Source organism: Triticum dicoccoides, chromosome 1B (assembly GCF_002162155.2).
Source record: "Triticum dicoccoides isolate Atlit2015 ecotype Zavitan chromosome 1B, WEW_v2.0, whole genome shotgun sequence".
Lineage (NCBI taxonomy): Eukaryota > Viridiplantae > Streptophyta > Magnoliopsida > Poales > Poaceae > Triticum > Triticum dicoccoides.
Genome location: NC_041381.1, coordinates 689252400 through 689265933, shown reverse-complemented (window position 1 = coordinate 689265933; position 13534 = coordinate 689252400).

Here is a 13534-nt window from a genome sequence, read left to right as displayed (position 1 = left end):
TCAACAAACGATTCTGCCTACCAGCCGTTGGATTGACATCCAACATCTGTCGTGTATCTTTTATCTCTTGTCTTCTTCTTCCTCCAGCCGCCCAAACCAAACCACACCGTCGGCTCCGCCTGCTCCCGCCTCCCATGGCTGGCTGCACCTGCGCCGCCCTACCGTACGTACCCTCCAATGTTGGCCAGTCCCTCCCTCTATTCCCCCACACGTCCTGTTATTCTCCGGCGACGTCAGCCCCAACATGCACCCGTGCCCGAACCAGTCAACCCTCGTACTCCCCTCTGCCTGCGACTGGACTGGTGCATCTTCAACGGCTCCTGTTCGTTCTGTCCGAGGCCTCGCCGTCGTCCTCCGCCTTGCGGCCTTGGTTCGCTCCCTGTGCGTGGTGCGCCGCCCTCTTGCGTTGTCAACGTCGTCAACAACCGAGAGGAACAAGGAGATGACTGTACGTAGAGAGGAGGACAGTAGGGACCCACCAGCGTCATGGCAGTGCGCAAGCAAGTGCCTCTATAGTACAAGCCCAAAATTATGGTTCCTCCTAATGGTTGGACATCTAGGGCTCACGCCATTATCAACATAGTCAATAAACGAGAGAATTACACTACGAGCGGCTGACACCAGGGACCCAGCAAGTCGCACAGTTTTTTTGAGGAACAAGCAGTTGTTATTTATACTAGTTTTAGCGACAGATCAGGGTAACAACGGGGTTGTGCGGGGGCTGTGGCCCGTCTAGCCAGGGTTTTATTTATGTTTACCACATCATGAGCCCAGTTATGTTTTTTCTTGTTGAAAATGGCTAGCCCAGTTCTATTTTTTTAAAGAAATACCCAAACAAGGCCTACTTGCTTTATCAACCCTGCTGGGCTGCAAATCTTTCAAGACGATGAGAGTTTCATTCGGTTTGCCCAGAAATGGCCTGTACTTTTTTAAAACACATCAAACTGGTAATTAGTTTCAATTTTTTTTCATTACAAGATCTTAAATTCCATTGATTTTTATGCGTGGACAATTATTTGGATTTTATATTTATATAAATTATTTTTCAAAATAGTTTGAATGTGAATCGACATTTCTGGATTAAAAACAGTTGACCGCACCGAAATATGCAAAATACCGTATACTTTTTAACTGTGGCCACAATATGGGGTGTAATGCTAAAAAAATAAGATGGGCTCCAAAAAAACCTTAAGAATTAGCAAATGGGCTATATATTATTAGAAATAACGGCAGATGGGTTGTATGTTGTTTTCCACAGATTTGAGGCTGACTTGTGCGCCTACTACAGGTTGACGCATATGCTTTCATAAAAAAAGGTTGAAGCACACGCAACACCCTGTAAACTTAGTCAACACACGAGAGCAGTGACTGTTGGATGTCCATCCAACGGCTGTCGTGCTTCTTCAATCTCTGCTCTTCATGCTCCAGCCGCTCAAACAAGCGCCGGCGGGACTGCCTGCTCCCTCCTCCCGTGGCCGACTATGCTGCCGCGCAGGCCTCGCAGCCCCACCATACTCCCATCGCTGGCCTAGCCATCCCTCTACTCACCCACACATGCTGTTATTCTCCGGCGATGGCAGATGAACCAGTAAACCCTCGTACTCCTCCGTGTGGGAAACAACTGCCGAGTATTCCCTGGCTCTGTGTCGTTCCCTTCCTAGGCCTCGCCATCGTCCACCGCCCTGGTGCTCTCGGTGCGGCCTGGTCAACGTGGTCAATGAACGACATCCATGGGAAGTGGACTGTACGTGGAGAGGCTGACAGCTGGGTCCATGGCCGCACGCAAGGAAATGCCTCCTTATTACGCGCAAAATAATGATTCCTCCACCTGACAGCTAGGACCCACAGGAAGGGCCTCTGTATTTCGCAAAAAAACGTTCCCCCCGCTGACAGGTCGGACCCACTAGCTATATCTTCGCACGCAAGGAAGTGCGTCCTTATTACGCCCAAAAAAATGAATACCCCCCTGCTAGCTGGGACCCACCATATTGTTGGGCTGACTTGTGGGCCTACTAAGTTGACGGGGACGGAGGGATTTGTCAACTTAGTCAATACTCCAATGACCGTATGATGTCCATCCAACGGCCATAGTGCTTCTTCAACCTTTGGTCTTCTTGCTCCAGCCGCCCAAAGCAGCGCCGATCATGTCGCCTGCTCCTGCCTCCCGTGGCCGGCTATGCTACCGCCTGCTCCTGCCACCCGTGGCCCGGCTCCGCGTCGTCCCCTTCCTAGGCCTCGCCGTCGTCCACCGCCGTGGTGCTCTCGGCGCAGCGTGGTCAATGTGGTCAACGACCGACTTCCATCGGAAGAGTACTATACGTGGAGAGGCTGACAGCTGGGTCCACGGCAGCCGCAAGGAAGTGCCTCCTTATTACGCGGAAAATAATTATTCCTCCACCTGACAGCGGGGACCCACCGGACGGGCCAACAGTATTTTGAGAAAAAAATCGTTTCCCCCTGACTGCTGGGACCCACCGGACGGGCCACCGTATTTCGCAAAAAAAACGTTCCCCCCTGTCGGTGTCAAAACCGGCGGATCTCGGGTAGGGGGTCCCGAACTGTGCGTCTAGGCGGATGGTAACAGGAGACAAGGGACACGATGTTTTACCCAGGTTCGGGCCCTCTTGATGGAGGTAAAACCCTACGTCCTGCTTGATTGATATTGATGATGTGGGTATTACAAGAGTAGATCTACCACGAGATCAAGGAGGTTAAACCCTAGAAGCTAGCCTATGGTATGATTGTTGTTCGTCCTATGGACTAAAGCCATCCGGTTTATATAGACATCGGAGAGGGCTAGGGTTACATAGAGTCGGTTACAATGGCAGGAGATCTACATATCCGTATCGCCAAGCTTGCCTTCCACGCCAAGGAAAGTCCCATCCGGACACGGGACGAAGTCTTCAATCTTGTATCTTCATAGTCTTGGAGTCCGGCCGATGATGATAGTTCGGCTATCCGGACACCCCCTAGTCCAGGACTCCCTCAGTAGCCCCTGAACCAGGCTTCAATGACGATGAGTCCGGCGCACATGTTGTCTTCGGTATTGCAAGGCGGGTTCCTTCTCCGAATAATTTATAGAAGATTGTGAACACCAGGATAGTGTCTGGCTCTCAGCGTGTTTAGCGAAGCGGTTTCCTTGGCACGTCTTATCGAAGCAGAGATTGTGTTCCCCTTATTCCGGGATTCTCATAAATACGGACGTGGGTAACCCAACCGCGCCCGTCGCCACGCCCCCTCCATCGAAGGCGGGTTCCAAACGGTCATGGGGACGGCTCTTGGTATTCTTCCTCTTTATAATGAGACCAAGGCCCGTTCTTTTTCTTCAATCCTCAATCGAATCCGCCCCTCGCCCCGAGTTCCAACACCCAGGGCTCCAGATTCGGGTACCTTCGACCTTCGACAATGTCCGGCTCTGACCTATGAGGCCGGTGGATGCCCTCCTCCGTCACGGAAGAGGACGTGTTAAAGCTAAGAGATGCCAGGTACTTAACCGACGAGATTTCGCATAGGTTGCCTGCCCAAGGGCAAGTTATTCCTACTCCCGAGCTCGGCGAGAGCGTCGTGTTCGTGTCTCACCTCCATCGGGGTTTAGGCTTCCCGATGGATCCCTTCGTGAGGGGGCTCATGTTTTACTATGGGCTGGAATTCCATGACTTGGCTCCGGAGTCCATCCTCCACATCTCATCGTTCATTGTCGTTTGCGAAGCCTTCCTCCGCACTACCCCTCACTTCGACATGGAGCCGAAGATGATTGAGGGGCGTCAGGCAGAGTGTGGCGGGGCGGTTATAAGCAAGAGGGCCGATGCTCCATGGCCCGAGGGCTCTTTTCAGGAGGAGCTCGGCTTGTGGCAACATGAGTGGTTCTATATCACCGCTCCCAGGGGCAGCAGGCAGAGGCCGCCGCCCGTCTTTCGCCCGGGCACTCCACAACGGCTGACGTCATGGGTCAACAAGGGGCTCGACTAGGGGCCGTCCAAAGGACGTAGCCCTGTTGCAGGGCCGAATTCGAGGCCTCCGGGAAAGGGAGATCAATCTGGTTGTAGTGGCACAGGTTATGCTGATTCGGCGCCTTCTGCCCTGCAAATGTCACCCCCTCCGCCTGTGGGAATTTAATCCGGAGGGGCCACGGGCTCTCCAACATTTCATGGGTTTGACGCCCGTGGAGATGTACAAACTGTTCTTCCGATCGCTAGAGATGCGTCCGGACTTGACCGAGGATGCTGGCCTAAGCTGCAATCGCCCGTATACTCAAGTAAGTAGCCCTGTGTCTGGACACATTGTCCATTTATTTATCATGGGTTTTCCTTTTAACCTGCTTTCCCTTGGATAGGAGTGGATAGCGCAAGCAAAACTGATACGGTGTCCGACCCCCTTCCCTGAGTCCACGCCGGATCCCGTGTTAATCAAAATGTATGAGGTTGCACCTTCAAGGAGGGCGAAGGGGGGCACAGGGAAACTACCACCTCTGCCAAGGAGGATTTCCGTAAGGGGGGAATCGAGAGTCCCTCCTTCCAGGGGGAGAAGAGGACCGCTTCCGAAGACCCGGAGGCCAAGGCCTCAAAGCGGGGAAAGAAATCTGCACCGGAAGGTCCTGTGCCGGGAAGAGCCCCGGCCGCACTGTCTCCTCAGGGGAATCAGCCCTCCAGCGAGCCGTAAGTAAAAAAGGGGGAATTTTGTAATAGGGGACACCCCTGCTTTATTTCTAAGGGTAACCGAAGCTTTCACCTTGTAGTTCGGATCTCAGCCCATCTCAGCAGAGCTCATCTTCGGGGGACCTTCGTCCGGAGATGATGGAGAGCGAAACGCCTCCATCTGTCGCCCTGTCGGGCGGGGTGGACGACCCTAAGGTGTCGTCATGGAGGGTCTCCCCGAGTCCGGTAGGGCCGGGGAGTTCGGCACCCACTGGAGTACGGCCGGAGGAGCTACAAGATTTGCTCAAGAGGGCGTCTATCTCAGAAGATCACAACACATTAATGAGTATGGTGATTGAAAGGATCTTATCCGCCGAGAGCGGGTTGCAGGAGGCCGTCGGAAGTTTGCTGACGGGGCTTGAGGTACGCAAAAAATGACATACCTTTTAACAGTTTTGCACATGGAGTGCGCCCTGTATAGATGGTAGCCCCTGAGACTTGGTATGCTGTCGAAAGCGACCACGTGCCGAGGATCATAAACTCAGTTAAAGAATGTCGCCTTTTCTATGCAGGTGGCGGAACGTTAGGTGGCCAGCCGGACTGATGGAGTTGCCGAGCTGAAGCGGCAACTTGATGTTGTGGATGCGGACATCGCATTGGTCAATAAACGACTTAACGAGTCACAAGGTAGGTGGTTGCTCCACGGTCACCTAGTAAGGGGGCTAATGCCCGTTCCATACAATTTGTATGCTTGATGCAGATGGTGCCGCTGCTGTGGAAGACCTTCGAGCAGAGCTCGCTCGAGCCAAGGAGAAAGCCAGGAAAAGTGATGCGGCTGCCTCGAAGGCAGCGGAAGAGCTAAAAGCCGAAAAGGCTGCTCACTGCGGAAGCAGGGAGGAGGTGGCCGGAATGGCCATGAAATTAAAAGATGCTACCGACCGCTATGAGGTTCTTGAAAGAGAACACCGAGTGGAGCAAGAGGACCTGAAGAAGGCCGCCGCCAAAGCCAAGGATGCCCGTAGTGCGATGCGGGCTATGAAGGAGGAACTGCGTCAAGCCGGAGACATTGCGGCTGGAAAGCCCTTTCTGCTGCGTAGGAAGTTCACGGATCTGAAGTATGCCCAGTTGGGCCAATTGTGTGGTGCGGAGGATCCTTATCTGGATTTGGCGGCGAGTGCGGCGGACGCAGTCGTGCACTTCCGAAGCCAGAAGGATCACGAAAGGGAAGAGCTTTTTTGGTCTCAATTCCATAGTCCAGAGCGTCCACTTCCGTTGACTGATCGGCTGGCTGAGTGGGCTGAGCTGAATAGATTGTCCGGACTTGCCATGACGGATGTGGTCGCTCATCTGTGGCTGGAAAGGCCCAAGCCTGAGAGTTATTTTGGCTTGTTGCAGCGATTCCTTGGGGCGGTGCCGCATATCGAGGCGATGAAGCGGTCGGCATGTATAGAAGGTGCACGGATGGCTCTCGCCCGTGTTAAGACATACTGGGCGGAGATGGATGCCACCGCTGTTGCATCCCGGGGTTCGGACAAAGGCCGATTACCCGCCGAGCACTATTTTGAGGAAGTCCTGCAGGGCGCTCATTTAATAGAGTCGCAGTGCTCGAAAGATGTTATGTTCGAATGACTTGTATGATTTTTGACATCATGTTTATAATGCAATAGCTTTTTATACTTGTGCGTTCAAGTATTGAACTATCTCCTGTGCGGTCGTATATGTATGTATAATCCTGAAAGATGGCAGTCTTTGGCTTCAGCCCCCACGCACATGGTGCAGGGGTGTTTGCAAAAAGAAAAGCGCTTTTTCACACTTAATCCAACGTCTTGGTCCTTTGAAGGAGGTGATAGCATAGCAAACTAGGCAACCAGACTATAATGCTTTATCACTTTCACTTAGCCATAGGAGCTCGAAGGTGGGGCTACGATATAGCCCCTAGAGGCACCGCGCTTCTCCGAACTCGGGGCACGTATGTGCTTGACCGGGAAGCGGTCCTTCGTCAAAGTGGAGGAATTCTAAACAATCCAGTGGTCGATCGAGTGGTTGACCAGTCTCTCGCTATATCATGGAAGTCAGTTTTCGGCTTTCTCTACTCAGGTGCTCGCCCGGCCGAACCGGGGTACAATCGTTGTAGTTCTCCTGGTGCCGCGTTAGCCGATGGAGCGAAACGTAAGGCAGCAAAACACAGGAGCCGGGCAAACCCAACATTTGACCAAAGACATGATTCAGAGCTGATGCATATAAGGCCTAACTCAAGACGCCGAGCACTCCCTGAGGTGTTCGGTCTTTATGGTACCGGGCAGAACAATGCCCTAAGCCCCTAGTGTCCAGGTACTGGCGGGAACTTCTGACGCGGCCGATGCCAAAACGCCAGCCTCCTCCTCAGTTATGGTAAGAAACCGGGGGATCTGTATCAACAAGAGACAATAAGAAAGGTTTACGCAGGGTCTTAATCTGAAAAGAATCCTTGTAACGGGTCCCTGCTGCACGTCTGCGCCTGTGTCTCCCTTGTGCTGTATCCTGGACGGGTGTAGCACGCGCTTCATCTGTAAAGGAGAAGAACTTAGTTTGGAAAAAATGTCGTGCAAGAGGTGTAGTTAAAATAAAGTATGATGAACTTGAGCTTTATTGGCTCTCATTGTTTATACGTGCAGCCCCTTGTAAAGGGGTATGCGGCGGTGAAGCGCCTTGTTTATTTATGCCGGACTCGCCTAACCGTGTCCAAGGTCTGAATGACCTGTTTTTTAGAGCTTTGACCAGCAAGGTCGGATTAGTGTGCGGCTGTCAACGCAGTCTCACGTTTTTCGTGGTCGAGGAACACTCAGATTTACCCTTTGCTGAGATTATGCCGTATGGGCCAGAGATGCGTAATGTGGTATTGTGTTAAAGCGGGTGAATGCTTCGCGTCCCAGTAGTGCTTGATAGCTTCCTTTGAATGGGGCGATATGGAAAATGAGCTTTTCGCGAGGTTGTCGGATGAACCGAACACGACCTCTAGTAGTAGAGAGCCTGTACATTTGGCGTAAAGGCCAGGCGTCACTGCTTTGAAGGAAGTGCTGCTATGGTGAATTTCGGTAGGGTCTATCCCCGTTCTGCGGACGGTGTCCTGGTATAGCAGGTGCCGCACTATGTTTATGTGTTATCACATGAAGCGAGCTCACTATTTTGACTTATAGTGGGAAAGTCTTCTATTTTCCGGCGTGCTGGTTGTGGGGTTCGTCGTCTTCGCTTGGTGTGTCGAACCCCTTGTGTTCGGCATTAAGTCGGCCGGACTGCTTGAAGACCCAACAATATCTGTGGGTAGGGTTTTAGGCTTACCGGGGTTACTATGTATTTGACATACCCTATCCAAAATTTTGTTTAGGTTGGATAGCTCGTCACTGTTGTCCTTGAGGGGCAGTGTTTTATTATTTGGCCGAGAGCTTCTGAATCCAGCGTTGACCGCCATGCTGTTTGGGCCATTTTCCTTATTTCGACGCTGATCTTTTCTGCGCCGTGATTTCCCATTTCCATCCCTGACTTCGGATGTACTCGGGTCGCTGGTGCTGCATCTAGCCAGCCAGCTGTCTTCCCCCGCGCAAAAGTGGGTCATGAGGCTTGTTAGTGCGGCCATTGTTCTTGTTTTTTCTTGGCCGAGGTGTCTGGCGAGCCATTCGTCTCAGACGTTGTGCTTAAAGGCTGCTAAGGCTTCGGCGTCCGGACAATCGACTATTTGGTTCTTTTTGGTGAGGAACCTGTTCCAGAATTTTCATGCTGACTCTCCGGGCTGTTGAGTTATGTGACTTAAATCGTCTGCATCCGGAGGTCGGACATAAGTCCCCTGAAAATTTGCTCGAAATGCATCCTTGAGCTCCTCCCAACTTCCAATGGTATTTTCTGGGAGGATTTTGAGCCAATGCCGAGCTGGCCCTTTGAGCTTGAGGGGTAGGTATTTTATGGCATGGAGATCGTCTCCTCTGGCCATATGTATGTGTAGGATATAATCCTCAATCCAGATTCCGAGGTCTGTTGTTCCGTCATATGCCTCTATGTTGATGGGTTTGAATCCCACTGGAAATTTATAGTCCAGTACCTCATCGGTGAAACATAGTGGGTGTGCGGCGCCCCTGTATTTAGGTGTGCCGTTGTCTTCAAACACTCGGCGGGTTGTATTGCTCCCTGGAGTCTTCTTTTTTGGCCCGTAGATGGACCTGACCGGGCCATCTTTTTTGCGAGGATCTTTATGTGGATCGTGTGCCGGCTTGTGTGCGGCGCCCCTTGCCGATATTAGCCTGTCATCTGGTCGTCTATCCCGCCAGGCGGCGTATTTGTTTTTTGACTGTGGGGGCTCTACGGCCTCCTCATAAAATTCGGGCAACAACTTGTGCTTCGAGTAGCTCTTCGCCTGGTGACTATTGTCGTATTTATCTGCGGTATTGAGTACTTTGCTCCATCTCATTCTGAGTGCGTCCTCCGCTGTTTTGAGCTTCCGCTTTTGCTTCTTCAGACTTCTTGCAGTGGCAATGAGCCTTTTATGATGGTTCTTATGCTCCGGTGGTTTGTCGGGCGTGAGATCATCTGGACTATTGTTTTCGCCGGGGATGGGTTGCTTGTCTGATCCATCCTGTTCGGATGGTTGCTTGGTGGCATCTTCGTCATCCACCGCTTCACCCTACTCTAAGGATGGGTCAGTATTGGTGCCGTTGCTATCAAGGCGGGGCTTCGGGCTGCGCTTGCGTCGCCGTTTTGGTTGTTTGTTGGGGGAGTTGTCCTTCGCCACGTTCCGTTGTTCCTCGTTGTTGCTTCCTTTTGGTGTATCCACCATGTATATGTCATATGATGAGGTGGATTTCCAGTGCCCAATAGGCGCTGGTTCTTGGTCGTCTCCGGCATCGTCATCCATACCGTCGATGTCTTCGGATTCGAAGTTTAGCATGTCGGTTAGATCGTCGATAGTGGCTACTAAGTGGGTGGTGGGTGGGCCATGAATTTCTTCGTCGCCGGCATCCCAACCGTCCTGACCGCAGTTCGGCCAGGGCTCTCCTGATAACGAGAGACACTTTAGCGAACTCAAGATGTCGCCGAAAGGTGAGTGTTGAAAGATGTCCGCAGCGGTGAACTCCATGACCGGCACCCAATCGGATTCGATTGGAGGGGGCGCGGGAGGTTCGGAGTTCGGCGAGGAGTCCGGCACCTCGGAGTCATGAGCTTCATGAGGGACAAAGTCAGTGTTCGGCTCTATCAGCATAGAGGTTGCAGCCCTCGAGGCGGTGTCTAGCCACCCGTCCTCGATCTGCGCAGCCGACTCCGAATTGAAGGTCGGAGCGGACTCGTGTGCGGCCTCCAGGTTACTGTCCGGCTGTAGAGCTAAGTCATGCCCGTCGTGACAGTGTGGCGCGCTCGGCTGTGGCTCGAATCCATCGAAGATCAAGTCCCCGCGGATGTCAGCCATGAAGTTCAAACTTCCAAATCTAACCCGACGGCCAGGGGCGTAGCTTTCGATCTGCTCCTGATGGCCAAGCGAATTGGCCCGCAGTGCAAAGCCGCCGAATACGAAGATCTGTCCGGGGAGGAAGGTCTCACCCTAGACTGCGTCATTGTTGATGATCGGAGAAGCCATCGAGCCTATCGGCGACGACACAGAGGAACTCTCAATGAAAGCACCAATGTCGGTGTCAAAACCGGCGGATCTCGGGTAGGGGGTCCCGAACTGTGCGTCTAGGTGGATTGTAACAGAAGACAAGGAACACGATGTTTTACCCAGGTTCGGGCCCTCTTGATGGAGGTAAAACCCTACGTCCTGCTTGATTGATATTGATGATGTGGGTATTACAAGAGTAGATCTACCACGAGATCAAGGAGGCTAAACCCTAGAAGCTAGCCTATGGTATGATTGTTGTTCGTCCTACGGACTAAAGGCATCCAGTTTATATAGACATCGGAGAGGGCTAGGGTTACACAGAGTCAGTTACAATGGTAGGAGATCTACATATCCGTATCGCCAAGCTTGCCTTCCACGCCAAGGAAAGTCCCATCCGGACAGGGGACGAAGTCTTCAATCTTGTATCTTCATAGTCTTGGAGTCCGGCCGATGATGATAGTTCGGCTATCCGGACACCCCCTAGTCCAAGACTCCCTCACCTCCGCTTTCAGCTCGGACACACCGGAAGTGCCTCCTTATTATGCACAAAAAAATGAATACTCCCCCGGCTAGCTGGGACCCACCACTAGTAGAAAAAGGACCTAATATGAGACACATTAGTGCCGGTTTGATTTTGAGCCGGGACTAATGTGTCCTTTAGTGCCGGTTCCAACGGCTAGCCGGCCGTTCTCATTAGTACCGGTTCGTGGCGAACCTTTAGCACTGGTTCATGCCACGAACCGGTACTAAAGAGAGTGGTGGCAGGGTGTTGCCAGTCTGGGGCCCCTCCAGCACCTTTAGTACCGGTTCGTGGCACGGACCGGTACTAAAGGTCCATGTCGGTGTCAAAACCGGCGGATCTCGGGTAGGGGGTCCCAAGAAGTGCGTCTTAGGATCAATGGTAACGGGAGGCAAGGGACACAATGTTTACCCAGGTTCGGGCCCTCTCAATGGAGGTAAAACCCTACTCCTGCTTGATTAATATTGATGATATGGGTAGTACAAGAGTTGATCTACCACGATATAAGAGAGGCTAAACCCTAGAAGCTAGCCTATGGTATGATTGTTGTTGTCTGTCTATCGACTAGCCTAGCCCCGGTTTATATAATGCACCAGAGGCCTAGGATAACAAGAGTCCTAGCCGAATACACCGGTGGGGGAGCAGTCCTTGTCTTGATGGCCAAGTCTTGTAGATTCTTCCTTGTATGCGGCAGCTGTCCGGACTGGCCCGAGAGTATACGGTCATGGGGGTCCTCGGCCCAATCCATCTAATCGGGAGACGACATCTTGAGTAACACCTAGTCCAGGACACCGTCAGTAGCCCCCTGAACCGGTCTTCAAGTTAGGGACGCTCCTCGATTCTTCCGAACTATTCTTCATCTTCGGTTGCCGGTCTTGAAAACTGGTTCAACAAATCTTCTCATCTTCTATCTTGAGGATCGCCGAAATGCATTCGGCGAGTTTATATGTCGGGTATCCGAGGAGCCCCTTTAAGTTTCCGGCCTTTATCAATGCCTTGTTATTTTTATGCCACACCTCGGGGTTGAAGTTGTTCCCGGGTGGCAGCGTCCTCTTGCGTCCGAGCTCCAACGCCGGACTGCATTCGAGGTATCTTTTGCAGCCGAGCACCAATGTCGGACCGCTTCCTAGCTCTAATGCCGGAATGTATCCGAGCTCCAACGTTGGACTATATCCGAGCTCCAACGCCGGACTATGTGTCCGAGCGCCAACGCCGGACTATGTATCCGAACTCCAACGCCGGACTGTTTCCGAGCTCCAACGCCGGGACTGTATCCGAGGTGTCGTAAATCACCTTGGTTCAAAGCAGTTTGAAGGAGTTTAGCCGAGCTTAATGCCAGAAGTGCCCTCTATGGAGCCATCCACTAGCGCCCGAGCTTTATGCCAGACTGCTTCCAAGGTGGTGCACCACCCCGAATGTGGGCCGATTTTTGATTGGTGCAATTTATTCTCTGCCGAGATACATAGCCAGTAGCCCTCAAGGTGGGTATCGGTCTAAAACCCGAGATGCACATGAAGGATGACATAAGACCGCTGATCGTCGTAGCCGCTGAGACTCAGGTTGATTTGCAAAATCGGTCTGAGGATCAATTCCTAGCTCGGCAAAATACTTCGGGACACAAAAAGCGGCGTGCTCAGTCCTCGAGACTCAGGTTGGGTGCGGCCGACCAACCTGAGGATCAAAATCTCCTCGGAAACTGTATTGCACTTAAAATTTTCTGCATAGAACAGGCAATGCAGTAGCCCCTGAGACACTGGTCGGGTGGCAACACCAGATCAGGGGATCTATGTGCCCCTTTAATATTTGTAAATAATAAGCCTTAAGCCCAGTAGCCCCCGAGCCTTAATGCGGGCACGGGAGGCCGAATTAAGGATCGATATCCATAGTAAAATCACAAATTATGTGTAATGACTCTATGTATCCAAGTACTTTATGTCATTAATGCTTGGATCCACATTGGACAAAACTTTGTTGACCGACCATCGGCTTCCTCCTCCTCGGCCAATAGCCGAGGAGTGTTTGTCCTACTTTATAAAGCCTTTATGAGGGCAAAGATTTACAACAAACAAGGCAATCTGGCCATACGGTTTTATAAACAAAGTTACGCGGGAGACATGTTATATTACTGTTTAACAGAAGAAATGTCTTCCAAAGAAAATAGTCCCGCTATCGGTTCCTTTCTTTGGGTTGTCATGCTAAGCATGATCATGAAACCTCAGCTCCAATGTAAGAGCAAAATATCGAGGATTTAGTTTGGGAGGCCAGTTAATAGCCCCTGGTAGTGTTCGGCGACAGTCGAGGTCAAGCCGTAAACACTTCAGCCATTGTTGTGAATGGCCCATCGTTTAATGCCGTCATCGGGTCGCCGACCAGTTTACGCTTATTGTGACAGTCAGTTTTCGGTTTTCTCCATAGAGGTGCTTAACCATGTGAGCTGGAAGCACAATCGCAGTGGTTCTCCCTTTGCACACCTAGTCGAACAAAACGGAACATAGGAGGCAAGTGCAGGAGCCGGGCAACCCAACTATTGACCGAAGACACAATTCAAAACCGATTCATATATAGCACTATCCGAGAATGTTTTTGCCGAATCTCTAAAGGTGTCCGGCGTTGCACTGCGAGACTTGTGCTGAAAACACACAAATAGTTTAAAAGTGCCATGGGCTCAAAAAGCCAAAAAACTTATTCAAAAGGTTAATGTCCGAACTAGAACAAGTGTTCGGTGCCAATCCAAGAATTGGACTTTAGAAAAAAAGGTGC